Genomic DNA, 25,171 nt, shown 5'->3' on the forward strand with positions numbered 1-25,171 from the left:
ACGAATATGGAGGCTGACATATTTTTTTCCTTTTAAACAATACCAGTAGCTTAGCAGCCCTGCTGATCTATTTGGCGGCAGTAGCGTCTGAATCACACCAGGAACAAGCATGCAGCTAATCTTGTCAGATCGAATAATGTCAGGAGCACCTGATGTGCATATGCTTGTTCAGGGGTTATGGCTAAAAGTATTAGAGGCAGAGGGTCAGCAGGATATCCAGGAAACTTGTATTTTACATTTTTTTACTGCTCAAATTAAAACTTTTTGACAGTTTTATATCTTTTAACAATAAAACACTCAGTGCTAATAAATGCATTTAAGAAAAAAAATAGCCCGATACAATTTACTTTTTCCTCCTACGTTTCTGCAGTTAAAAAAGTACGAGAAAGTAGGTGAAAAAGTATTGTAAAATTATGCTGAGTATTTTCCTGCTTGTTGGGGTCTTAAAGCGGGATTGTCACCATAAAAATCAAATTTCAACAGCAACTGGTCTGAGTGTAGTAAATGATAAAGATGCTAATCCTGCATTCAACACTTTCAAAACTCTTTCTGCTGTTATGGTTTGGAGTTATCTCATGGAGTTTTATTTCTAGGTTAGCATGGTTGTCACTTGTTCTTTAAAATACATTTTATTGATAAGGATGTGAAAATATTACCTTGGAAAAAAACTTAGAAAAGGTGGATTGGATGGGGCCCAAGGTCTCTTAAATTAAGTTTTAGAAGCCTTTGGTATCTTTCAGACATGTCTTCACTAAGATGCACACAAAAAAAAGAAGCCTTCTGACCATAGCCCTGTCGATATTTTTAGACTCTGGTGGGTGGAATGTATTTTTTGCTCTCAGTTAGGAATGATGTTTTTGTCACTGCTGATTGAGGATATACTAATATTTTGGTTTAACCACATAAGTAATTCTCTGCAGAACAGATTTGATGGAAAATCACTTAACAGAGTTAGCTTTTTCTAAAACGATTGTTAAAACATTTCTGCCCACATATTTCAGAGTTTCATGCTGACAAGTATTGAATTGATGTTCTAGATTATATTTATACTGTCTGTGCAGTTAAAAGATGATGGTACAAACAAGTGATAAAGACAAGACTGAAGAATTGTCCTAAATTTCAATGTGCGATTGCTTTTGTAAAACTAGAAACATTTTCTTAAAATGTTCAAGATGTCAAGAATCAAAATACATTAAAGACAATTGTAATGGGGTTTTAGGATGGTTTCTGATTAATGTAGGGGTTTGAAATTGAAAAAGAAAAACATGCAAACATCTTGTCAGCACAGCACATATATGGTAACACAAATTAAATATTTGTCCTAAAGAAAATAATGGAATAATTGACATTTGTAACTTGCTCTGGTTTTTAAAGGGGCTGTGGTTATGGTAGGTGCTGCAAAGGAAATTATTAATGTGTCTCCAGTGTCTTTTTTTTTCCCTTTCAGATGACAATGGCTTTGATGTTAAATTTCACATATTTCAAAATTACACAGTTAGTCAAAATATTTCTCATTTTCAAATGTATTACATTTATACCATGCCAATTTCTCTTCGGGTTGGTGCACACCAGAGCGGTTCTGGAGCATTTTTAAAACGCTAGTGGTTTGTAAACTGCTTGGGTAATATATTTCAATGGGATGGTGCACACCAGAGCGGTACGTTTTTTTCCACAAATGCAAACTCGGGGGCTGCAGCATTTTTCAGATTTCTGAGGTGTTTCTGCCTTAATGTTAAAGTATAGGAAAGTGGAAAACCGCTCTGAAAAACACTAGATCAGAGCGGTTTTCCAAGCGTTTTTGTTACAGAAGCTCAGGGCCGGCCTTTGACCTGAGCAACCAGAGCGATCGATTGCTCAGGGCGCTGGCTTCCAGGGGGGGGGCTGCCGCCCGGGCCGCATGTTATTTTGTGCTGCGGGCTCCGGCTGGGTCCATCTCTTGCGTCTTGCTCATTGGTGAAACTACCGCCCCTGCAAAGGATGCAGGCGTGCGGGGAGGGGGGACGGGGGCGAGGCTCTGGGTCCCACCACCCACCCGCATGCATTAACAAGCAGGCGGACGAATAGGGCAAAAACTGTTTGCGAGCAGGCTGTTGTCTGGTGCAGCGGCGGGAACTCGAACCTGGAGGCATACACCTTCAACCTCCTGCTCGGATGCTTCCTTATCAGCCCCCCTCCCCGCCTCCTCGAGCACGCAGGATGGATATAGTAGTCCAAGGTGGAGAGGTAATCCCCTTGTGGGCTGCTACAACTTCTGTGTCTTTTTCTTTCTTCTGGTGTATTCTCCTACAGACAGGGTGATGAATGGTAGCAAATGTCCTGTCTCCCGCTACTAGAATGTATTAATTCTTCTATGTTTTGGCTACAGAGGATAAGTTAGGATGTGTGTGTGTGTGTGTGTGTGTGTGTGTGTGTGTGTGTGTGTGTGTGTGTGTGTGTGTGTGTGTGTGTGTGTGTGTGTGTATATATAAAGATTGTGTGCGTGTGTAGTGTGTGGCTGTGTATATGTAGGGTGTGCATGTGTAGTCTGTGGCTGTGTATATAGATTGTGTGCATGTGTAGTGTGTGGCTGTGTATATGTAGGGTGTGCATGTGTAGTGTGTGGCTGTGTATATAAAGTGTGCGCGTGTGTAGTGTGTGCCTGTGTATATAGATTGTGTGCGTGTGTAGTGTGTGCCTGTGTATATAGATTGCGTGCGTGTGTAGTGTGTGCCTGTGTATATAGATTGTGTGCGTGTGTAGTGTGTGGCTGTGTATATGTATGGTGTGCATGTGTAGCTGTGTATATAGATTGTGTGCGTGCGTGGCTGTGTATAAAGATTGTGTGCGTGTGTAGTGTGTGGCTGAGTATATGTAGGGTGTGCATGTGTAGTCTGTGGCTGTGTATATAGATTGTGTGCATGTGTAGTGTGTGGCTGTGTATATGTAGGGTGTGCATGTGTAGTGTGTGGCTGTGTATATAAATTGTGTGCGTGTGTAGTGTGTGCCTGTGTATATAGATTGTGTGCGTGTGTAGTGTGTGCCTGTGTATATAGATTGCGTGCGTGTGTAGTGTGTGCCTGTGTATATAGATTGTGTGCGTGTGTAGTGTGTGGCTGTGTATATGTATGGTGTGCATGTGTAGCTGTGTATATAGATTGTGTGCGTGCGTGGCTGTGTATATAGATTGTGTGCGTGTGTAGTGTGTGGCTGTCAGAGGCGTAGCTAGGGCTTTCAGCGCCCGGGGACAAAGACTATTAATGCGCCCCCTAAGGTGAAGTGCGCCGCGCTAAAAAAGGGGCGTGGCCACATAATAAATGTGGGCATGGTTATGGGTGGAGCCAAATGTACAGGAAATTTGCAGGCTCACGCTCACCCACCCACAGTATGTACCATCCAGCATGTTTCAAGACAAATTCAGCAATCATCAGCCCCCCCCCCCCCCCCCCAATCAAGACAAATTGAGCAATCATGAGGCCCTCAACATGACCAACTCAGCAATCATGAGGCCCCCAACAAGACAAATTTAGCAATCATGAGGCCCCCCAACAGACAAATTCAGCAATCATGAGGCCCCCAACAAGACAAATTCAGCGATCTTGAGGCCCCCAACAAGACAAATTCAGTAACCATGAGGCCCCCAACAAGACAAATTCAACAGTCATGAGGCACATAAATAGACAGCATTTCACATAAATAGGCAGAATGCCCCCTTAATATGGTAGACACTCTCACCTGGCAGCAGTTCCCCAAAATACACTCAATCTGACAGCAGTGGTTCCCCAAAAATAGGTAGCCCCAGGTCTATAGGTGTCCCCAGAATAGGTGGCCAGCGGTATAGATGTCCCCAGAACAGGTAGCCAGGGGTAGAGATGTCCACAGAACAGGTAGCCAGGGGTATATGTGCCCAGGATATGTAGGCAGGGGTATATGTCCCCAGTATATGTAGCCAGAGGTATATGTGCCCAGTATATGTAGCCAGGGGTATAGGTGCCCAGTATATGTAGCCAGGGGTATAGGTGCCCAGTATATGTAGCCAGGGGTATAGGTGCCCAGTATATGTAGCCAGGGGTATATGTGCCCAGTATATGTAGCCAGGGGTATAGGTGCCCAGTATATGTAGCCAGGGGTATATGTGCCCAGTATATGTAGCCAGGGGTATATGTGCCCAGTATATGTAGCCAGGGGTATATGTGCCAGTATATGTAGCCAGGGGTATATGTGCCAGTATATGTAGCCAGGGGTATATGTGCCCAGTATATGTAGTCAGGTGTATATGTCCCCAGTATATGTAGCCAGAGGTATATGTGCCCAGTATATGTAGCCAGGTGTATATGTGCCCAGTATATGTAGCCAGGGGTATATGTGCCCAGTATATGTAGCCAGGGGTGTATGTAGCCAGGGGTATATGTGCCCAGTATATGTAGTCAGGTGTATATGTCCCCAGTGTATGTAGTCAGGGGTCTATGTGCCCAGAATAGGTAGTCAGGGGTATATGTGCTCAGTATATGTAGCCAGGGGTAGATGTGCCCAGTATATTTAGGTAGGGGTATATGTGCCCAGTATATGTAGCCAGTGGTATATGTGCCCAGTATATGTAGCCAGGGGTATATGTGCCCAGTATATGTAGCCAGGGGTATATGTGCCCAGTATATGTAGCCAGGGGTATATGTGCCCAGTATATGTAGCCAGGGGTATATGTGCCCAGCATGTGTTGTCAGGGGTATATGTCCCCAGTATATGTAGTCAGGGGTATATGTCCCCAGTATATGTAGTCAGGGGTATATGTGCCCAGTATATGTAGCCAGGGGTATATGTGTCCAGTATATGTAGGCATGGGTATATGTGCCCAGTATATGTAGCCAGGGGTATATGTGCCCAGTATATGTAGCCAGGGGTATATGTGCCCAGTATATGTAGCCAGGGGTATATGTGCCCAGTATATGTAGTCAGGGGGTATATGTGCCCAGTATATGTAGTCAGGGGGTATATGTGCCCAGTATATGTAGTCAGGGGGTATATGTGCCCAGTATATGTAGCCAGGGGTATATGTGCCCAGTATATGTAGTCAGGGGGTATATGTGCCCAGTATATGTAGTCATGGGGTATATGTGCCCAGTATATATATAGCCAGGGGTATATGTGCCCAGTATATGTAGCCAGGGGTATATGTGCCCAGTATATGTAGCCAGGGGTATATGTGCCCAGTATATGTAGCCAGGGGTATATGTGCCCAGTATATGTAGCCAGGGGTATATGTGCCCAGTATATGTAGTCAGGGGGTATATGTGCCCAGTATATGTAGTCAGGGGGTATATGTGCCCAGTATATGTAGCCAGGGGTATATGTGCCCAGTATATGTAGCCAGGGGTATATGTGCCCAGTATATGTAGCCAGGGGTATATGTGCCCAGTATATGTAGCCAGGGGTATATGTGCCAGTATATGTAGCCAGGGGTATATGTGCCAGTATATGTAGCCAGGGGTATATGTGCCCAGTATATGTAGTCAGGTGTATATGTCCCCAGTATATGTAGCCAGAGGTATATGTGCCCAGTATATGTAGCCAGGGGTATATGTAGCCAGGGGTATATGTGCTCAGTATATGTAGTCAGGTGTATATGTCCCCAGTGTATGTAGTCAGGGGTCTATGTGCCCAGAATAGGTAGTCAGGGGTATATGTGCTCAGTATATGTAGGTAGGGGTATATGTGCCCAGTATATGTAGCCAGGGGTATATGTGCCCAGTATATGTAGCCAGGGGTATATGTGCCCAGCATATGTTGTCAGGGGTATATGTCCCCAGTATTTGTAGTCAGGGGTATATGTCCCCAGAATAGGTAGCCAGGGGTATATGTGCCCAGTATATGTAGCCAGGGGTATATGTGTCCAGTATATGTCGGCATGGGTATATGTGCCCAGTATATGTAGCCAAGGGTATATGTGCCCAGTATATGTAGGCATGGGTATATGTGCCCAGTATATGTAGCCAGGGGTATATGTGCCCAGTATATGTAGTCAGGGGGTATATGTGCTCAGTATATGTAGTCAGGGGGTATATGTGCCCAGTATATGTAGCAGGGGTATATGTGCCCAGTATATGTAGTCAGGGGGTATATGTGCCCAGTATATATATAGCCAGGGGTATATGTGCCCAGTATATGTAGCCAGGAGTATATGTGCCCAGTATATGTAGCCAGGGGTATATGCGCCCAGTATATGTAGTCAGGGGGTATATGTGCCCAGTATATGTAGTCAGGGGGTATATGTGCCCAGTATATGTAGTCAGGGGGTATATGGGCCCAGTATATGTAGTCAGGGGGTATATGGGCCCAGTATATGTAGTCAGGGGGTATATGTGCCCAGTGTATGTAGTCAGGGGGTATATGTGCCCAGTGTATGTAGTCAGGAGGTATATGTGCCCAGTATATATGTAGCCAGGGGTATATGTGCCCAGTATATGTAGTCAGGGGTATATGTGCCCAGTATATGTAGTCAGGGGGTATATGTGCCGAGTATATGTAGTCAGGGGGTATATGTGCCCAGTATATGTAGTCAGGGGGTATATGTGCCCAGTATATGTAGTCAGGGGGTATATGTGCCCAGTATATGTAGTCAGGGGGTATATGTCCCCAGAATAGGTAGTCAGGTGTGTCCCCCAGCAGAGGAGCAGCGCAGTGGAGGGAGAGCTGTGAGCAGTGGCGAGGAAGGGGGGCCATCTCCCTCCAGAAGTAATGTCCAGGTGGCTGGCAGCAGCGGGCGGAACTTACCTGCGTCTCCTCGCAGCGCGGAATGGATTTGCCGCTACTCTGGTCTGGTCTAGACCAGAGCAGCGGCCCCCGAACTTCCAGCGCTGGAGCGAGACGGAGGTAAGTCCCGCCCGCCACTGCCAGCCACCCGGACATTACTTCTGGAGGGGACAGCGAGGGAGGGAGAGCCCCCTAAGGTGAGGGGGAGGGGAGACATCCGCCCTTCCCCACTGTGCCCAGAGCTCTCCCTCTTCTCTGCGCTGCTCCCCTTCCCCCCAAAAAAGAAAAACACGGCAGCTCAGCTGGGCGCCCTTGGGGACCTAGCGCCCGGGGGCACGTGTCCTACCCCGACCCCCCCCCCCCCCCTAGCTCCGCGCCGTGTGTGTGTGTGTGTGTGTGTACGTGCAAAGAGGCTGAAAGGGGGGGGGGCACCAAAATCATGTTTCGCTTAGGGCGCTATGAAACCTAAGGCCTGCCCTGCAGTAGCTGTTCAGTAACATCTGTACTGTAACAATATATGAAATCTGCTACACAAAAACGCTCCCAAAAACGCTAGGCATGTTTAGAAAACCTCTCTCCGCATGCCTAGAATCGCTCTGAAAATCTGCTTCAAAAACCTCTAGTGTTTTGCGGATCTGCTAGAGGTTTTGGTGTGCACTGGGCCTTATTGTGATACACAAGATAACAGTACATACATTAGGTAAAACAAAGTTAAAGAGAAATTGTAGTCAAAATAACAATGAATAAAATTGCTCAATTTTTACAATATAAATGTATAAATGATTTAATCAGTGTTTGCCCATTGTAAATTCTTTTCTCTACCTAATTTACATTCTGAAATTAATCTCAAGTGGCAACATCTTTAGTACTGGCAGGTGATTTCTGCAGAATGTTCATTTACTGCAAGTTCTAAAGCCAATAGAAACGATCTGTGGTCTCCCAGAATGCTGGGGCGGTGCGTGTGTGTGGGGGGGTTTGGATAATAAACAGCGTAGGCTAACCCTCAGTAGGAGGGCAGGGTTACATACCAATATACAGCAATGTATAGCTATAGGAAGTGCTTCTGATACTGAAATTAGGATTTATTTGCACTCTTCGGCAAGGTCTCTGAAAGCTGCGAACAAGCTTTTTACGTGAAACAGTTGACCTGAAACGTGAAACAGTTGCCACTATTACCCAACTGCCTGTGCATCTTGCTACCACACAAATGTAACTTCCTGTTTGCTGTGAGCACTTTCATGTAATAAAGTATACAGCACAGGTCGGCACCCTCAATTTCCTCCTTCTTAATACTGCAGATGACATGACGCCGCTTCCCCATCCAAAGAAGCACAATCTGTCCCACAATTTTGTCTGTGTTGAAGATTTTGGCCCCTTATTGGATTGAGTTTGATGCCTCTGGTCTATCGCCAGATGATCAGCAGGACAGACAGGCAATTTGCATTGTTTAAAAGGGGCTAAATAGGTCAGCCTTCATATCCCCCTCACTTCAGGTGTGCTCTATTAGTCAAATAATGCACTTTGAGCAATTATCTTATTTTATTCTGATGTGGAAACTAAGGGAAAGCATTGGGAAAAGCCATAATAATAATAATAATAATAATAATAAACTTGTCAGTCCACACAGCAGGGGCATAAGGTAGTTCAGGGGATTCTAGAAGGTGTAAGAATAAGTGGGGTAGGCCACAAAGCAGAGGCAAAGGGCACTGTGAGAGGTCCTAGTTATTAGCGATAAGTGTACAGATTTTGCAGAATTACAAATTACAATTTTTGCATCCAACTTTTTCAGTTTCAAGTAAAAAGTCAAAAATCCAACTATTTTGTTGAGAATTTTTGCATTTTAATTAAGGTTTTTACATTTTTGGATAGAATGTGTGCATTCATCTTTGTAATGTTTCCATTCAAGCATACTCAGTAGACATTTTTGCCTTTCCCAGAAATTGTCTACTGAGCATGCTCATGAATGTGAAAATGATAAGAACATTTGTAACAGGTTGTGAACATATTAAAGAACTCAAAATTTATGAACTTCAGAATTCCATGAGAAGTTTTGGGGGATTTGGGATTTCACCAACTCTTACCATCCCCACACGTAATTGTAATAATACATCTGTCAAATCATTGGGCAGTAACAGAAGAAAGTTGAAGGGGTCCTTGCAGGAGTAGGTATCAATAAGGTAGGCCACAGAGAACAGACAGAAGGCACGGGGGGAGCAGTCCTTATGAGAATAAGTTTGCCTGGCCATAAAGCAAAGACTCTTCCACCACTGAGTGTTGCTGTAATGCTGACATCTTCCTCTGGGGCATGCATTTCAAAAGGGCGCCTGGGAAAAAGGGCACCTGATGTAGCCATGAAACAAATTCAGTTATAAAAGGGCACTGGATATAGCCAAAAATAGTGATAGGGTGCCAGTTATAACCGAGAAAATTTAGTTTGGTTATAAAATGGCGTCAGAGAGAGACGAGAAAAGGGATTTCAGTTATAAAAGGGCACCGGATTTAGCCAAGAAAAGTGAGTTCGGCTATAAAAGTGCACCAGATATAGCGGAGAAAAACGCTGTTATAAAAGGGCCCTGGATATAGCTAAGAAAAGTTTTTACTATGCCATAACTTCTCCGCACTAGAAAAAAAAAACACATATATCCAGGCACATCGCCTCTAGTTGGGACATTAAATAAGTTATTAAGGAAAGGGGGGTGTGGCCAAAAAATTAGCAAAAAAAAAAAATCAGTAACCCTTCGCACACTCGCATGCAAATGTTCAAACAAATGCATTCACAGATTCACTCATCCAGGTACCACTGTTATCCCTGCAGCTAAGTTAAAAGCCGGGGTCTTAGTTCACAGAAGAATGCATTCTTTTGCTTAGTCACCTACACTGCGCAGAAGTACCCAGGTAAACGTAGGTGTCCCAACTCTAGCCCTGTAACATGCATTTAGTTATGAACTTTACGTATATAGAAACGATAACTATGGTCAGTATGTTTATAAATGATTATATTGTACAGTAAGTATGTTTGTAAATGTTATTATTCGCCGGGCGCCCATTGTAAATGTTATTATACCCTGGACGCCCATTAGAGATGGCCCGAACGGTTCGCAAGCAAAGTTATTCGCACGAACATTGGTGGTTCGCATTCGCGTCGAATCGTGAACTTTATGCGCGTTCAACCCGCCCCTTATACTACATCATTGATGACCCTCTACATCACAGTCAGCAGACACATGGTAGCCAATCAGGCTACACTTCCTCCTGGAGCCCCCCCCTCCCTTTATAAAAGGCAGTTGCGTCGGCCATCATATCACTCTGTGTTCTGCGTAGTTAGTGAGAGAAGGGAGAGAGTTGCTGCAGAGATTAAGGAAAGCTTAATTAGGCTGTTAGGCTTGTTAGCTTGCTCCTTTCTGATACTTATTGCTAAAAAGCACCCCAAAACAGCTCTTTTGAGTGCTAATGCTGCTAATGTTGTTCTTGTGATCTGTCAGTAGAGATGGCCTGAATGTTTCACCGGCGAACGGCTCCAGGCAAACTTTGGGTGGTTCGCGATCACATGCGAACTTTCCTGGAAGTTCGGTTTGTCCCCATAGTGCACCATTACGGTCAACTTGACCCTCTGCATCACAGTCAGCAGGCCCGCTGTAGCCAATCAGGCTACACTATCTCCTGGAGCCACCCCACCCCTTATATAAGGCAGGCAGCGCCAGCCATTATAGTCGTTCGTGTCCCTGTAGTAATTAGTGAACGGAAAGCTGCTGGCAGACTCTCATAGAGAAAGATTAGTTAGGCTCTTGTAAGCTTCTTAGCTTGCTCCTGGCTGATTATTATTCCTAAAATAGCACTCCACAACAGCTCTTTTGAGAGTTAATCTTGTTCTTGTGCTTTTTTTCCCCCTCCTCTTTTTCTTCTTTCTCCTTCCTCCCTTCTCCCTCCCTTCCTCCTTCTTCCCTTCTCCTCCTCCTGTCTTGTCTTCCAGGGATTTGTAGGATGTCAAAAGCCAGCTTACATACATTCACAGAGGCGCCGAGCTCGCTGATATAATACAGATGCTGTGACTCCTACTGTATTTTGCCTGAGGAAGCGGGATGTATGGCCCGTGAAACGCGTTGCATTGTTTTTTGGAGTTCCGAATAAATTGTTGACTGTCTGAATCGCAGTCCTTGCCTGTGTCTGTTTGGAGGGGGTAAGACCACCGCTGCCTCCTCTGTTTAACCAGTTGGTTTTTTAAGTTCATTTAATTACCTTTTATTCTTTTGGGGCCTCTGTATCTTGTACACTACATACATTGGCTGGGAATCGAACCCAGGTCAACTGCTTAGAAGGCAGCTATGCTCACCACTATACCACCAACACTACATACTGAAGCCAGCCTAGCATGTACCATTGTGATGTACCCAAGAGAAAATTTAGCTTGCTTAGGGATTTGTAGGATGTCAAAAGCAACCTCACATACATTGGCCAGGAATCAAACCCAGGTCAACTGCTTTGAAGGCAGCTATGCTCACCACTATACCACGAACGCTATATGCTGAAACTTCTTGGAGCAGACTTACTTCCTCCAAAAGACACACATACATCCCCATAAAATAATTCAACAGCAACTGCATGCACAGTCTCTGTGGCACAATTGTTTAGCACATTCAGCTGTTAACTGAAAGGTTGGTGGTTCAAGCCCACCCAGGGACAGCCTTGCCTTTTGCATTCAACAGTTGTCCAAAGAGAACCCCAGATAGCCATGTAGAATCATCTCTTTCTCTCTCTGAGCTTGAACCACCAACTTTTAGGTTAACAGCCGAACACGCTAACTGATTGCACCACAGAGACTGTGCACACAGTTGTTGCTAAACGATTTTATGTGGATGCATGTGTGTCTTGTGGAGGGAGGAAAAAAGTCTGCTCCAAGAAGTTTAACGCCACTTTAAACAAAATCTGTACATATCACATTTCTACATATAATTCTATGATCCTTTCATGATGACAAAGGCCAGAAAGAAGTAGGCAAAGGAGTGCCCATTTTTCCGTATGGCTAAGCGGTCTCACTCACTTTTTCCTACAACGAAGCATCTGCTGTACAGCAGCAGAGTGGCGCAGCGTAAGCATGCTGAGCACCATAACCCAGAGGTCAATGGATCGAAACCATCCTACGCTAGGTGTACTTTGGTTTTTACACCTTGTTTTACCACATGGGCCAATCGGTGGCCATAGCCGCGTCAGAGAAAGTGTCATTAGGGCCTTGCTGTAACATAGATAGTAGTGTAACTATTTCAACTAATGTACCCTTCTTAAACTTGAAGGTTATATACAAACGTAAGCAGAGTGGTGCAGCGGAAGCGTGCTGGGCCCATAACCTAGAGGTTGATGGATCGAAACCATCCTCTGCTAGGAATGATTTCATTTTTGCACCTCGCTTTATCGCATGGGCAAAACAGTTTCCATAGCCCTGTAAGAGAAAGTGTAATAAGGGCCCTGCCATAACATAGATATTAAGGTAGCTAAGACTACTCCTGTGCCTTTCTTGTAGTTAAAGAGATGAGTGAACTGTGACACCACACTTAAAAACAACAACAAAAAACAGCAAACAAAGAAGCTTCCCCATATTGGAGCATTGTATTTGGTAAAGTCTTAAGCCAATGTGTTGTAAGACACAAGTAAGCTTTAGGTTAGCAGGAATGCTTGCATGGCCACCTAGCGTTTCATCCTTCCCACCCTTGCCCTGGAATCTTCCAGACTTCAAATTGCTGTCCTTTGCTGTGTGTGTTACACCAGCATCATCCAGGGGGGCACATGATATTTCTGAAGTCTTGAATTGAAGCCTGTAAGCAGTAGCACCAGGTGTCCCACTGCTTTCATCTAGCAAATTAGGCAAATAAGCAAGCTCATTTTTCTCTTGGGTATATCACAATGGTACATGCTAGGCTGACTTCAGCATGTAGCGTTGATGGTATAGTGGTGAGCATAGCTGCCTTCCAAGCAGTTAATCTGGGTTCGATTCCTGGCCAATGTGTGCGAGGTTGCTTTTGACATCCTACAAATTCCTAAGTAAGCTCATTTTTGTATTGGGTATATCACAATGGTACATGCTAGGCTGTCTTCAGCATGTAGTGTTGGTGGTATAGTGGTGAGCATAGCTGCCTTCAAAAGCAGTTGACCTGGGTTCGATTTCTAGCCAATGTATGGGAGGTTGCTTTTGACATCCTACAAATAGAGCGAACTTAGGGGGTTTCGCGTTCGCCTGCACCAGGCGAACTTTTGCGGAAGTTCGATTCGCCCCATAATGCACTATGAGGGTCAACTTTGACCCTCTTAATCACAGTCAGCAGGCACATTGTAGCCATTCAGGCTACACTAAGCCTTGGAGCCCCCCCCCCCCCCCCCCTTATATAAGGCAGGGTCCGGCGGCCATAAGCCTCACTTGTGTGCCTGCTAGAGAGAGGAAAGGGACAGCTGCTGCAGACTTTTTCTCCTAGGGACAGATTAGTTAGGTTCTAGGCTGCTTTGCTTGCTCCTGACTGATTATTATTGCTTTTAAAGCACCCAGCACCAGCTCTATTCAGAGCTCAACCTGTACATTTTTTTTTTCTGTGTGTCAAACTGACACTTTTGTTGCATGCACAGCCTTGCTAATTGATATTGTGTGTGCCACTGCCAGCAGCCCAGCACATTCAGTGACTACCTGTGTGTGTGACAGGGAGCTGCACATTGTACTACCCAGTACTGCATATACCCCAGTACCTGTTGTGTTTACTTAACCTCCTTGGCGGTAACCCTGTGTGTGACACGGGGTAAGCCGCCGGAGGGTGCCGCTCAGGCCCTGCTGGGCCGATTTACTTAATTTTTTTTTTGCTGGACGCAGCTAGCACTTTGCTAGCTGCGCCAGCACCCCGATCGCCGCCGCCGCGCGCCCGATCGCCGCTATCCGGTGCGGCGCGCGCCCCCCCCCCCCCCCCAGACCCCGAGCGCTGCCTGGCCAATCAGTGCCAGGCAGCGCCGAGGGGTGGATCGGGTCTCCCAATGACGTCCCGACGTCGGTGACGTCATCCCGCCCCGTCGCCATGGCGACGGGGGAAGCCCTCCAGGAAATCCCGTTCTTTGAACGGGATTTCCTGATCGCCTATCGCCGGAGGCGATCGGCGGGGCTGGGGGGATGCCGCTGAGCAGCGGCTATCATGTAGCGAGCCCTCGGCTCGCTACATGATAAAAAATTTTTTTTTTTTAAAAAAAACTGTTGCGCTTCCCCCTGGCGGTATTTTTCATACCGCCAAGGGGGTTAACCCACCTCATCACTGCATATACCTAGCAGTGTGTTGAGTGAACCCAGCTCACTGCATCTAACTACCCAGTACCTGTTGTGTTTACTTAACCCACCTCATCACTGCATATACCTAGAGTTGTGTTGAGTGAACCCAGCTCACTGCATCTAACTACCTGTTGTGTTGAGTGAGAACCCACCTCACTGCATCTTAAGTACCTTTACTGTTTAGTGAACCCAGCTCACTGCATCTAACTACCCAGTACCTGTTGTGTTTACTTAACCCACCTCATCACTGCATATACCTAGCGTTGTGTTGAGTGAACCCAGCTCACTGCATCTAACTACCTGTTGTGTTGAGTGAGAACCCACCTGGCCACCTCACTGCATCTAACTACCTGTTGTGTTGAGTGAGAACCCAGATCCCTGCATATAGCTAGCATACCCCCGAGATGGACAAAATGGACAAACCAGGTAGAGGAAGAGGAAGAGGCAGACCCAGAGGAAGGCCACCAGGCACCGGCAGGTCTGTGGCTGTGAGAGGTGGTGTTGCTGTGATTTCGTGCGGACCTGCCCCAAAATACAGTGCTCAGAAGAAGGCACGTGCCATCACTTCCCAAAATCGTGAGGAGGTGATTGAGTATTTAACACAGAACACCTCATCTCCCGCAGCCACCAGCGCTACAACAAGCACCACATCCGCTGCATTTGACACTTCGCAGGAGTTATTTGGTGGTGGTGGTGAAATCACTGATTCCCAGCCACTACTGCAACAACAACAAGAAGGCGCAGGTACACCACCTCATACGTCTGAGTTAGGTGGCGATAGTATGGACGTAACGTGTGTGGATGGGGATGATGGGGGACCACCTGAAGTTGGTGCACTTGAGGAGGAGTCTGAGGAAAGCTGGCCAGGAGGATTATGATGACGATTATACGGATACCACATATGTTCCCGGTAGAGGAGATGACCAGGGGGACAGTTCAGAGGAGGAGTCAGAGAGGAGTAGGAGGAGACGACTCCATGATAGAAGCAGAGGGAGCGTGTCCTCAGAAACAGCTGGGGGCAGTGTCCGGCGCCATGTATCACCAGCTATGGCCAGCCAGCCAATATGCCCTTCAACGTCAGCTGCTGATGCCACCCTAGCGCCATCACCCCAAGGTGGTTCAGCGGTTTGGAAATTTTTTCACGTGTGTGTCTCAGATCGGAGCAAAGCCATCTGTTGTCTCTGCCAGCAAAAATTGAGCCGTGGAAAGGCCAACTCTCACGTAGGGACAAGTGCCTTACGAAGGCACCTGGAGAGAAGGCACAAACAGCTATGGCAAGAACACCTGAGGAAAAGCAGCACCCCTCAAAAGACAAGCCACCCTCCTTCTCCTCTTCCTCCTTCAGGTGCATCGTCTTCATCCACTTTCTCCCTTGCATCTTCACAGCCACCCTCCTCCACACCGCCTCTTCCCTTCAGCGGTTCCTTCTCCTCTGCCCACAGCAGTACCCAGCTGTCCGTGAAGGAAGTATTTGAGCGTAAGAAGCAAATGTCTGCCAGTCACCCTCTGGCCCGGCGTCTGACAGCTGGCGTGGCGGAACTATTAGCTCGCCAGCTATTACCATACAAGCTGGTGGAGTCGGAGGCTTTCCGTAAGTTTGTGGCCATTGGTACACCGCAGTGGAAGATACCAGGCCGCAATTATTTTTCACAAAAGGCCATACCCAAACTGTACCGTGCAGTTGAGAGGCAAGTGGTGTCATCTCTGGCACACAGCGTTGGGTCAAGGGTCCACCTGACCACGGATGCCTGGTCTGCCAAGCACGGGCAGGGCCACTACATTACATACACAGCCCATTGGGTCAACCTGGTGACCGATGGCAGCAAGCAGGGAGTACGTGGCTGCGCAGAGGACCGACTTGTCACACCTCCACGCTTCGCTGTCGTCATCCTCCTCCTCCTCCTCCTGGTGCCGCCATCTCCTCTCCAGCTACACAGCCCCAGCATCCCAGGGCCTATGCTGCATGCCAGGTGCGACGGTGTCATGCAGTGTTAGACATGTCTTGCCTGAAAGCGGAGAGTCACACTGGAGCAGCTCTCCTGGCTGCTCTTAACAAACAGGTGGAGCAATGGCTGACCCCGCACAAGCTTGAGATCGGCAACGTGGTGTGTGACAACGGCAGCAATCTCATTGCTGCGTTGAATTTGGGAAAGCTGACACACATACCCTGCATGGCACATGTGCTTATTCTGGTCGTGCAAAGATTTGTGTCCAAGTACCCAGGCTTAGAGGACGTCCTGAAGCAGGCCAGGAAGTTGTGTGGGCATTTCAGGCGCTCTTACAAGGCCATGGCACGCTTTGCGGACATTCAGCGTAGAAACAACTTGCCGGTGAGACGCCTGATTTGCGATAGCCCGACTCGCTGGAATTCCACCCTGCTGATGTTCTCTCGCCTGCTAGACCAGGAGAAAGCCGTCACCCAGTACCTTTATCATTACAGTACAAGGACACAATCTGGGAGGATGGGGATGTTGTGGCCCAACAACTGGACACTGATGCGAAATGTATGCAGGGTCATGGAGCCCTTTGAGGAGGTGACCAAACTGGTGAGTCGCGATGAGAGCACCATCAGCGACTTGATCCCCTACGCCTACTTCCTGGAGCGTGCCGTGCGTAGAGTGGTGGATACAGCTGTGGAGGAGCGTGAACAAGAAGAGTTAGGGCAGCAGGAGTCGTGGGAGCCATTTACACACGAACCCGATGTTTCCACAACACCGGCGGCAGCACAGAGGGGGGAGGAGGAGGAAGAAGAGGAGTCGTGTGGGGAAGGGGAGGAGTCAGACTCTGATGATGGTGATGATGAGGAAGGTGTTTCTGTGGAGGAGGAAGAGGCGGCGGAAGGAGAACAACCGCGGCAGCAGCCATCACAGGGGGCTTCTGCTGCTCCACGTTCCCGTGGTATTGTTCATGGCTGGGGGGAGGAAGAGGAGTTGCGTCCCGTCACTGAGGAAGAGCAAGAGGAGATGGAGAGTACGTCTGCATCCAGCTTTGTGCAGATGTCCTCTTTCATGTTGTCCAGCCTGTTGAGGGACCCCCGTATCAAAAAACTCAAGACGAATGACCTGTACTTGGTGGCCACGCTACTAGACCCTCGGTACAGGCACAAAGTGGCGGGCGGACCTCTTAGCAACTCAACAAAAGGCGGAAAGGATGCAGCACTTGCAGAACAAGCTGTCGATGATGCTTTACAATGCATTTAAGGGTGATGTGGCTGCACAACGCAATCAAGGTACCACTGGCAGTAACCCTCCTCCTCCCAAGTCCACACAGGCAAGAACAGGATGCTCCAGCGATCTCAGGGTGATGTCGGACATGCGGAAGTTCTTTAGTCCAACTCCTCGCCATAGTCCTTCCGGATCCACCCTCCACCAACGCCTGGACCGGCAAGTAGCCGACTACCTGGCCTAGAGTGTGGATGTAGACTCTGCGAAATGCGACGATGAACCCTTGGACTACTGGTTGCGCAGGCTTGACCTGTGGCCAGAGCTGTCACAATTTGCCATACAACTTCTCTCTTGCCCTGCCGCAAGCGTCCTGTCAGAAAGGACCTTCAGTGCAGCTGGAGGCATAGTTACTGAGAAGAGAAGTCGCCTAAGTCACGACAGTGTTCAGTACCTGACCTTTATCAGAATGAATGAGGAATGGATCACAGAGGGCTACTGCACGACCGAAGACTAAGTCAGTCCCCACACACAGCATCTCTGCCTGCAGGCCGCTTGACTGCCTTCTCCGCCACTACCAACAGGGTCCAGGACTCTAGGCTAGCAGCGGCCGCTACACTAATTTTTCTGGTGCGTGTACATGTGCCCATCCCCCTTCGTGATCATTACCTTGCCGCGGTGAAGGGGCTTGCGCATCACAATGAAGCAATGACCGCCGAAAGCTTTCCTTCTCAACTTTCCCTGATTCCCCGGCCGTACCCTTTAACAGTGGTAGAGAAAGAACCATTGACAGTCTGAGCATCGATGAACTCCTGGACTACTGGGTGCGCAGACTTGACCTGTGGCCAGAGCTGTCACAATTTCAATGTTCAGTACCTTAAAGGGGAACTCCAGCCTAAACAAACATACTGTCATTAAGTTACATTAGTTATGTTAATTAGAATAGATAGGTAATATAATCTCTTACTCACCCTGTTTCAAAAGAACAGGCAAATGTTTGTGATTCATGGGGGCTGCCATCTTTGTCATGGGGGCAGCCATCTTTTTGGTTGAAAGGAGCTGAAAGGGAGCAGGAGACACTGTTCCAACTGTCCTGTGTCCTGATCACCCCTCCCAGCTGTGCACCCTAGGCTTCAAACGCCAAATTCAAAATGTAAGAGAAAAACATTTGCACCAAAACAGGAGAACGAGAGCAACATCATCAGAAATCCCATCATGCTTTGCACAGTATCAGGGGAAAAATGCCCGGGCAGTTTTCTTCTGTGCAGCTAAAAATGAGTCTTGTATAAGAGAAACAAAGTTCTGATGCTGTGAAACTGTTAAAGAAACACCAGGCCTTTTCAGTGCTGCTGAGTCGATTTTTAGTCTGGAGGTTTACTTTAACTTTATTAAAATGAATGAGGCATGGATCCCTGAGGGCTACTGCCTGCCCGAAGACTAAGTCAGTCCCCACACACACAGCATCTCTGCCTGCAGGCCGCTTGACTGCCTTCCCCACCACCACCACCAGGGTCCAGGACTCTAGGTGGATAACTGAACAAAAAGAATAATAATTTTTCTGGTGCGTGTACATGCCTGCCTCATTTTTCTGGATGCACTGGGGCTGCAACAACAAAACAAAAAGGCATGTATATGTGTCAATTCCCCTTCGTGATCATTACCTTACTACGATGAAAGGGCTTGCGTATCACAAAGAAGTAATGACCGCCGGCTATATGAAATTGTTGGGGGGCACACCCAAGAAAATAAGGTCATAGCTTCATTGTGGACAGACCAAATTCGATCAGCTGAACAGTCACTGTTGTTCTATCATTGAGCTACCTCAGCCCTGCAACCATATGGGCTTGAAAAACGCTATAACCTGCACTCTCGCCATGGTGTGCACCAGTCCAGCACGGTCGTCACTACACAAACAGCTGTTTGCGGTGCGTTACACAGTGAGTTTGGTCTGTCAGTGTGAAGCAGTACACTAATTACACTACCTGATTGATGTACACACATGCAAGATGTTTTAAAGCACTTTATGCCTCCAATTTAGCATGCAATGTGATTTCTGCCTTTAAAAACGCTGCTGTGCGTCAAATCCTGATTTTTCCCTGGGACTTTTGGCATGTATCCCATTCCGCCATGCCCCCTCCAGGTGTTAGACCCCTTGAAACATCTTTTCCATCACTTTTTGAAAGTTCGCCTGCCCATTGGAGTCTACTGCGGTTCGTAAATGTACATGAATACGAACTTTTTCGGAAGTTCGCGTTTGAGGTTTGAAAACCTAAAATCGGAGGTTCGAGCCATCTCTAGCACTCATTGAGGTTCGAGCCGTCTCTAGACTCTAGCACTCATTGTAAACGTTATTATTCACCAGGAGCCCTTTTCCTGTTGGGCAGTGGGCACCCGTCAACGATATTTAACATGATAGTCAATGGTGGCACCCTTTTTGTCCAATTCCGTCATGCGCCCCCAAATTCCCTGCATACCTAACCTAATCATGTCATATCATGTGATCAGGACCCAGAATAGGATGTCGACATTACAGCACCGTGTGGTGGAGGAAGAGCAGAGCTGATCCAGCGTCTGTAACAGGTAAATATGAATGCGCTCACTCTGCATTTTAGGCTGCCAGGCTAAGGGAGGCTCACTGGGAGAGGGAAAAAAAACTGTGGCACCGCAGTAAGCATAATGAAAAGGTTAACACATGAAATGTCTTTGGTAAAAGAATAAACATTTGTTAAACATACGATTACACTTTTAAAGCTAACACAGAAAGGCCTAAACATACAGCAGCCTGAAGTGGAAGCTATATCTATATGCACAACAATGATATTTTAAAATGGATGATAACCCAGCTCACAGCTCTGTTTTATACAGCTATGGCTGGCAGTGGCATAGCTAAGGATCTATGGGCGCCGGTGCAAGTTTTACATTGCCCCCCCCCCCCCCCAAGCACTGTATACATAACAATTGATACGGAGCACCAAAACCTGCCAATGGCAACTACAGTGTCTGAGGTGCAAGAAGGGGATGGGGAACAGCTTGTTAATGATTACTACTATTCAAAGCATCTGTAGAAGTGATTATTGCCAGCACAGAACCAATAGAGAGCTAATATTGTGCTTGATGGAAGGCCCCTCTGATCCAAGGGCACGATGCGGTCGCTACCTCTGCACTTCCTATTGCTGCACCACTGATGGCTGGGTAAAAAAAAATCAGATGATCGGCAGGATAACGCCACCACCAAGATGCAGAATAGTCATCCCTGTCCTTCCTTTGCCTTGATTAGTGGACCAGGGCAGCATAGGAGAGCCATAGTATAATGAAGATACACACTTTTCCCTTCAAACACACAAAGCCTAGTAGTGTCTCTGAAATGTTCTCTTCACAATTATTAGCTGATGTTTGGACTTAAATTGTACATTACCCAAAGACAAACACAGCTAGGGGTAGCTATACTTCTATGAACGGCTTTACTTGATTATAACAGATATATTTAGCATTCTCCATATTTTACTACTTATTACTAGTATATTAACCATACAAATATAAATCATGCATCTATGAATTCATAAATTGCTAGCTATTTCACACTTCACATAGCTTTCATGCAAGATTTACACAAAAAGATAAACCCTTTAACATCAGGTAAAATGAATGATTTCCTCAGATGGGACTTCATCAGAGATCAAAAATGAATGGTATGGATTAAGGTGATTTAAAAGTTCAAACAAAACTCCATCCTAGATGGCATGTGATGCTTGTACCTTGCTGACACATCTTTTCTTTATGTCATTTTAATGGAATGACCCTTAAGGACTAATAAGATTGTAATAGGAATGAGCCATTGAAATATGAGATGATGAAAGAGAAAAGAACAAAGGTTAATTAAAGTGACATACACAAAGTGAGTGTCTTACAACCAAAGTGACGTACATGTTTCTTTGAAATTCTAGTCCAAGTAGTAGCATTCATGTATTTTTAATCTTGTGAAAAAAAAAAGGATGTATAATGAAATATAGCTACACACAGACATATTGCTGTTCATTTTTATGTTTTTTGTTTTTGCACTAGAGCGGCTGTGAAGTCTAAGTGGCCATACATCTAGCAATTTTGCATCCATTTGACCACCCGACTCGATAATTATTATCGAATCGGATGGAAATTGGTGCCTCAACAAGCATGCATGATTGACGTTTCGACTAATTTCAGTCCAAAGCTGGTCAAATTTATCGATCGAGCAAGCTGGAAAATCTGCATGCGATATCGGGAGAAGTGACAAATGCGATGGAACCCCCGGCCACTGTCCCCCACATATTAATGTGTCCCCGTGTTAAAATCTTTCACTTGTCCAGCCACCGCGAGTCCAGCTGCTCCTTCTTCCTAATTTACTTCCTACATGACTGTCACAATGGCGCATGTGTGATGACACACACACCACGTGCTATATGCTATGTGCGGCAGCCATGTGGGATGTGAATGAGGAAGAAAGAGCAGCTGGACTCACAATAGCTTGACACACACACAGGGGCGTAACTAGACATCACTGGGCCCCCCTGCGAAACTTTGGATGGGCCCCACCTCCCTTGCTTTCTTCACAGGAAAACTGTGTTTTCCCTATGCAGATAAAAACACTTAGAACTGAAGAGAGAGGTATATGGAGGCTGCCATGTTTATTTCCTTTTAAGCAATACCAGTTGCCTGGCAGCCCTGCTGATCCTCTGCCTCTAATACTATTAGCCATAGCCCCTGAACAAGCATGCAGCAGATCAGGTGTTTCTGACAAGACTAGCTGCATGCTTGTTTCTGGTGTTATTCAGATACTACTGCAGAGAAATAGAAATAGCAGGGCTGCCAGGCAACTGGTATTGCTTAAAAGGAAATAAACATGACAGTCTCCATATACCTCTCTCTTCAGTTCTCCTTTAAAGGAAATGTCAGGCAATTTATGCTACCCCTAGATCTACTTACCCAGGGCTTCCTCCAGCCCCTTGCAGCCGACAAGTCCCTCCTTGTTCCCAGTACATACATACACACACAGCCTTATTATTTTACTACATCAGAGCACATACTATATGGAGGAACAACAATGACATGCTGAACATAAGATATAGTATTCACTGTAACTTTGGCAAAACATTCAGAATGTCACTGATTGATACTGTTATTACGGGATCTTATGAGACAACAAGCTCTCAATGAGGCAATGACAGTCAGACATCAATATCCACTCCATTGTGTTGTAAAAGTATTCAGAGACCATAAAGTAATTAGCCCCTGTGATAAGGATCTAGGAATCTCTCTTCTGAAAGGGAAAGTCTACAAACAAAGGAGTCACATTTTGAAAAAAGTTGTAAAGTCTTTGTCAAGTCTTTAGAACTTTGCAGCAGTGAGAGACAGATGTTATTTACGAACCCTAGGGAGCAGGGACAGTGTACAAATTCCAAAGTGTATATGAGTCATTATCTGTGTGGTGGACACATGCAGTCAATATAACAATGCTGTGAGAGCAGAATACGTTTTTTTTTTCTCCATGCCCTTAACTGTCATTCTCTCAAACTTCCCCCCCCCCCACGGGCCCCCTGTGGCATCTGGGCCCCCCTGCGGAGGCATTCCTTGCAGGTTCAATTGTTACGCCCCTGCACACACACCACATGCTATATGCTATGTGCGGCAGCCATGTGGGATGTGAATGAGGAAGAAGGAGCAGCTGGACTCACAATGGCTGGGCAGGTGAGATATTTTAATGCAAGGGCACATTAACATTTGGGGGGACAGCAATGGAGGCGTTGAAGCAGCGGATGCAGATCATGCACCCTCGGCTGGGAGCACTCTGCACATGTGCCCGACGTAGTCATAGAAAATAATCCTTTGGTTTATAAACTGCTTATAAACTGCTAGTGCATTCCAAAACAAATGGGGTGGATTTATTCAACTAATTATTCTTATTTATTATACTTTCAAATATATATGTACTGATGATGTATAGGTCTTGTTGTCCATCCAATTTCAGTTGGAATGCATTAGCAGTTTATAAGCAAGAGGATTCTTTTTATGAATAGTTACATTTGCTGATAATTTATGAGCTTGCTTAGATTTTTTTATTTGATGGTTTGTATTCTTGGGCACGAGGAAGTGGAATAAACGCACAAAACGTGCAGTCCCTATTTTTGTGCAATAAAAACTGAAAATATCCCTCAAAAGTGACTGGTGTATGACTTTGAGAGAGATAAGTCAATAATATCACTCTTTTTAAACTGTTAAAATATGTATTTTGGATGACTCCACCCACAAGCTCCTATCTGTTGGGAAATGTATTTCTTGTTGTAGTTTTATTGTAAAAGAGTCTACCACGAGTGCAACCACTTAAATCCCCTTTTTTTCTCTCAAGTTGCCATAAGGCAGGAAACAGCTGATAACTGCAATGATGACAGACTATGCTCCCTGAATAGACTGCAGTCTATAGCAGGACCAGTGACAGTCTGAAATGAGTGCATAAAGTTTCTCCATGGGGCAAGGAGTCCTAGTCATCCACAGGCATGTCTTTTTATACTTGAAGTTGGGAATTAACATGTGCAGTAATTTAGGGATATCAGGACCAGGACACAACAGCAGATGTAGTAGGATTTCTGGACATACTACTACCACACATATATAGGACTGTGTAGAACTCACATTATACTGCTGCTCTCCTGTATCCAGGCTTTGTATTGAGCGTGACTTGCTGGTGTTATGTGGGCTGCTGCCTAGCTAGGGCTTAAATTTGGAGGATGTCTTACATTTCAAGCATTCTTGAAATTCCTGCTAGGTTTTATTCTCAGGGGATGTCTTACTTTAGGGGAAACACGGTATTATTATTATTATTATTATTATTATTAATTTAGAAAGCGCCAACATATTCTGTGGCACTGTACAAAGTCGGAAAACAAACAAAGGGATACATAATGATACAGACAATGATTTACACCAAATATTGACACTGGTACAAAATACAGAACTGATGAATACAATAGCAGATGTAACATGATGAATAAAATGTATGACAGAGTGCAAGCTATTAAATGAATAACATTCCAAGACACAAAGTGGGTGAGAGAGTTCTGTCCTTGTGAGCTTACAATCTAAAGCCAGAAAATCTACACTCTACTAGCCAGAAAATTGTTACAGCACACACTAGTCATCACTGAAACAACATATGAACAATGATTCCTAGCAACACAGTGAATTAAGCTCCCACTTCCACTTGAGACTGACACTTGTGTTGTGAGAACACATCCAAATCTCTCTAATAATGCCAGGCACATGCAGCATCTGCATGCAATGCGCTGCCACAAAACGCACAGTGGCAGTGAAGCATATTTTTAATTGACTATATGCTTCACTACATGTGACACAACACCCGTATGACGTACTTTGCCGCTTTCCCGATCCGTAGCGTTTCTGTTACAGAAAACACAAACACTGTGAACCTAACCTCAGGAAGATCAGATTGTCATGCATTTATAGCTAAGGACAGAACCTTACGTGGGGGTACTGGCTCCTTAAGCTGTGTCTGTGATAAGCTTTCCTGCCTACAGAGGAAAATGCAGTAACAGTCAATAAATTGCATAAAGATGTTTTTGACTATGGAAATTTGAGTTTTGTAGAACAGCCGGGTTTTCTTTTTTTCTTTTTTCTTTGTATAAATGTCATATCATTTTCTGTAAGCTACAAAATAAAAACAGAAAAAAAAACATTTCTGCTCCTGTAATACAAAGTTCAGTGAAATGGCAATTATGAAATGTACAATAACTGCTTGTACTATTTATTTGAAGTTCCCACTTATATATTTTAGAAATGAAAGAATAGAACTGAAGGCTTATCAAGCTGTGGCAGTAATGTTTGATTGTCAAGTCAGAAAAGTAGTTGAAACCATTTAATGACAAAGCGGTGTGTTCCTGCTGCTGTGGATTGCAGGAAGTGTTTGATTATCGTTATTTGTTGTGCCTTAGTTGAAAAGATAACTGCC

The 25,171-nt window shown here is 45.7% G+C and overlaps 1 protein-coding gene and 1 non-coding gene across 5 annotated transcripts in view; both read right to left on the minus strand.

Moving 5' to 3' along the window:
- The window catches only part of HMGCLL1 (3-hydroxy-3-methylglutaryl-CoA lyase like 1), a 296,565-nt gene that overhangs the window by 249,663 nt on the left and 21,731 nt on the right, over nucleotides 1-25,171 (minus strand). The gene's annotated exons all lie outside the window — the stretch shown is intronic.
- Nucleotides 10,999-11,070, minus strand: TRNAR-UCU (transfer RNA arginine (anticodon UCU)). The gene has a single exon. It is a non-coding gene; the product is annotated as a tRNA-Arg (tRNA).

Source organism: Hyperolius riggenbachi, chromosome 4 (genome assembly GCF_040937935.1).
Source record: "Hyperolius riggenbachi isolate aHypRig1 chromosome 4, aHypRig1.pri, whole genome shotgun sequence".
In the NCBI taxonomy this organism is placed as follows: domain Eukaryota; kingdom Metazoa; phylum Chordata; class Amphibia; order Anura; family Hyperoliidae; genus Hyperolius; species Hyperolius riggenbachi.